Raw genomic sequence first — 4,007 nt, 5'->3', positions numbered from 1 at the left:
ATCAGGCTGTGTGGGTTGAGGCTGTGGAGGAAAGCCAGGTGGTCCACTAGGCTGCGGGTTGTAGTTACTTCGCGGTTGGTAGGGCTGCTGTGGTGGTGGTTGGTAAGGTTGTTGTGGTGGTGGAGGGTGTTGAATCTGGTGGGGGTTCTGAACATTAGTACTCCTATATGATAATAGGGGGTTGTTTTTATACCCCTCATTGTATGAGTTGGAGTACGGATTGTTCTGCTTGTAGGCCTGGAATGCATTGCATTGTTCAATAGAGCTCCTACATTCCGGTGCATAATGACCTTGCATCCCACAACTATTACAGACATTGGCCAACTGAGCACTCATTGCGGCGACACTAGCTTGTTGGGTGGCTTGGGAGGATGCGTTTTGCATATTATCCAGCTTGTGATGTAGGGCAGTTAGCTGAGCAGTAATCTGTTCAATAGAGTTCATCTCATGCTTAACACCACGATCGGCAAAACCTCTAGGATTCCCATATTGGGCACTATGGATGGCTATCTCCTCAATCACCTCTAAATCTCTAGGCACCTCCAGTTGCATAAATCTCCCACTCGCAGCTGAATCCAAAAGACACCTAGATTCATTACCCAGACCATTATAGAACTGCTGAACCAGGAACCAGTCATCCAAACCATGGTGTGGGCACTCTCTTTGCAAGTCCTTGAATCTCTCCCAAACTTCGAACAAACTCTCATCTGCTTGTTGAGAGATACCTAGTATCTGACCCCTCAGACGAGCTGTCTTCTTAGGTGGGAAATATTTAACATAGAACGCAAGGGCCAAGGAATTCCAATCGGTGATTTTCATAGCTGCGCGGTTGAGACTGTTAATCCATAGCTTTGCCTTCCCACTCAATGAAAATGGAAAGAGTATCTCCATAGTCTGCTCCGGTGTTAAATTCTTCTGCTTAATGGTGGCACAATACTGAATGAAAGACTGAATATGGAGATTAGGATCTTCACCCTTTTCCCCACCGAATTGGTGTCTCTGGATCATGTTTATCAGTTGGGGTTCGATCTTGAAATTCTCGACCGCAATAGAAGGCATGATTGCTTTGGGAAGCATAGACAGACTTGGTTTAGAATAGTCTGTAAGCCTTGGCACAAGTAGGGGTGGTGGTGGTGGTGCTTGGTCACCCATCTCTGAATCTGTATGGAATAGATTGCTGATCAGATAGTCGGATTCAGAGTCAGAATAGTCCCTCAACTGTTCAACGAATCTACGCCGTCTACGAAAGGTCCGTTCAGGTTCAGGATCGAACGAAGTCAGATCGCTGGTATGGACAGTCCTGGGCATAAACAAGTAAAAACTAGAAAACAGTCGTGAGATCCGACCTCAAGGAACGGGAGTCCCTTGAGAAGTAAGAAACAATAATCTAGAAAAACAATTAATAACGGAAAATAAAACCGTTTCCCCGGCAACGGCGCCAAAATTTGACAGGCTAAAGTCGTATCACCTAATCAAAAATAACCTAAGTCCACTAGCTAGGTAGCAAGGGAAGTCAGGATCGAATCCACAGGGAAACAGTGTTCTTTCTACTATTAATCAATTAGACTAGACTATTGGGAACAAGAGTTGGTTTGATGGTTTGCTAAAACTACGGCGATAATTAAACAACTAGGAATCAATATATTAGGGAATCTAGGGTATAGGTTCACCAACAGATAACAATCCAGGACAATAAACAATCACGATAATCAACAAAGTAATTAATTAGACTAGCATGCTCTCTCGAATCGATACTAATCATAGACTTAGAATTAACGGGCTCTCGCTACGTATTAACTCTAATTCCACCTATTGACACAAGCCTAAACATCAAATTGCATCTCTTGAATCTTAACTTGATATTGCATAACTACCACAATTAAACCTGCGCAAATCTAATTGTATAGTGAAATAAACCAATCAATAGGAATTAATTACAATGCCAATAATCACAATTATTCAATATCCCTTCATATTATTCATGGATCCCCAAATCCTAGAAAATAGACTACTCAAGCATATTAACAATAAACAAAGCAATTAGCATGATTGAAAATATAATTAAAGCTAAACAAAGAATTGAAAAAAAAGAACAATACCTTAATTGAAGAACAAGAGAAATAGAAAGCTTGAATTTTTATTGAAATTGAAAACTAAGTGTTTGCATAAATTTAGAGAAAACAAAGCTAAGAGAAATAAACTAAGGGGCTAATACTAGAAAATAAGATGTCCAACTAAAATAACTAAGCCTAGTATTTATAGTTTGCCCATAAACATAAGGAAAAACCGGAAGAAAACCGCGCAAAAAGGGCCCTGGGTTGTCGTCGCCCGGTCGGACAGCCTTTCGCCCGTCGGGCGACCAGCTCGTAACCCGCCCGTCCGGCGCAGGTCTGCCCGCCGGGCGGAGGGAGAAATTCTGGAAATCATCGGCACGCGCCCGGTCGGGCAGCTCCCGCCCGTCGGGCAGACGTTCGCCCGTCGGGCAGCCATTCGCCCGTCGGGCGCGCGTACAACTGCACGATCCTCTATCTTTAAAACGCCATATCTCTTTCGTTATTCGTTGGAATTAGGCGAGTGACCACTCGTTGGAAAGCTATTGAAGTCTATAACCCAACCCAATTAGAATCACTTCATTTGGAGTTGTAGAACGTAAGTTATGATCAAAAGAGTAGACGAGTGTCGGTTTTCTAGTTCTTTCACTATCCGCTTTGCTTGAAAACTCTTCCAACTCAATGTGTGTGCTCTCGAAAGTACATAATCTCTTGTATTGATTAAAATGAGTAGAAAATGCACAAAAACATGCTAATTCCTACAATGATGAACCTGAAACTACAAACACACTACAAGGAGCACATTAGTACTAAAAATCGCTCCAAAGAGCTCATTTGAGATCAAAAAGTACTAAGGGACGGGGGTAAAAACACTATAAAATATGAACATATTAGGGACACAGCCGCCACGTTGAAGTAACTAATTAACTTTTGGGAATTATGGGTGAAATTAGAGGAAGCATGAGGGTAATGCACTTGAGTTAGTTGTTGGGTGTGCTTAAAAATCCAGTTCTTATTCAAGTACTTTGTGTTATTCTTAGCTAAAGTTTGGTGTTTTTTTGAGTGAAAATGATGTTTATTAGAGGAAACTAGTAATTCCTATGCCTGCATTTTTCCAAAGATAGCGCCATTTTTTTAATAAATAATTAAGTTGAGATTGATTTAATAGAGAAGGTGTCATGAACCCAAGGAGACTAAGCATGAACCCATATGAGCTTGTATTTATGATAATGTTCTTTGTTTGGATATCAGTGGGCATATCTTTGAGGTGTAACTGTGTAAGTGAATGCAATGAATTGAGATTTGTAATCAAAATGTGTCACTTGGATAACTGGTCAATTTTGATTTTTTTTTCTTTAAATGTATCCCTTCTTGTTATGGTGAATTATGCTAACGAAAGAAAAGTTGCCAACTATAATTTTAAGCTATGATTAGATAATCAAATATTTTCATCAGGACTAAAGCAGGCCTAATAGGTATATATTTGTTTATATTTTAGGGAAGCATCCTAAAATGTACCGAGGGTTCAATTGGTACCTAATTAGTTAGGATTTATGGGCATTACAAAATTTTATTCTGCATTTGTCTGTTAGTGGAGCCTTTTAAAATTTATTTTCGTTTGCTGGTCATCTCTAGAATATTAGTAGAAGCTCTGGTGCACAAGGGTGATGTGAGTCCTGAGTAAGTGTTGTGAGCTATGAATTTTCATCTTTCCTTACTTGCAATAAATTGTGAGAAATTTGTTTTCATGTTATTATCTATCAGTATGACTCTACTGGCCTATAAGAGGTATGTGCTTCTCTAACAAGGTCATCATTTTCCTCAAAATAAAATGAAGGTCTTCCTTCTTCGTATCATGCATAAAAAAGTATGCATGGTGCACCTTTTATAGTTTTATGGAAATAATTTCAGTTTTGATATAGAAGTTTATCTGGAAAAGGATAAAGCTTTTATTGG

General features: G+C 39.8%; 1 pseudogene; it reads left to right on the top strand.

Moving 5' to 3' along the window:
* Positions 1 to 640: 640 nt before the first annotated feature.
* LOC130464534 (uncharacterized) lies at positions 641 to 740 on the top strand (annotated as a pseudogene).
* Positions 741 to 4,007: the final 3,267 nt, after the last annotated feature.

The sequence above is a fragment of the Spinacia oleracea genome, chromosome 6 (genome assembly GCF_020520425.1).
Source record: "Spinacia oleracea cultivar Varoflay chromosome 6, BTI_SOV_V1, whole genome shotgun sequence".
Lineage (NCBI taxonomy): Eukaryota > Viridiplantae > Streptophyta > Magnoliopsida > Caryophyllales > Amaranthaceae > Spinacia > Spinacia oleracea.
The sequence above is the reverse complement of the archived record's forward strand: the minus strand, read 5'-3'. Positions and strand labels throughout refer to the sequence as shown.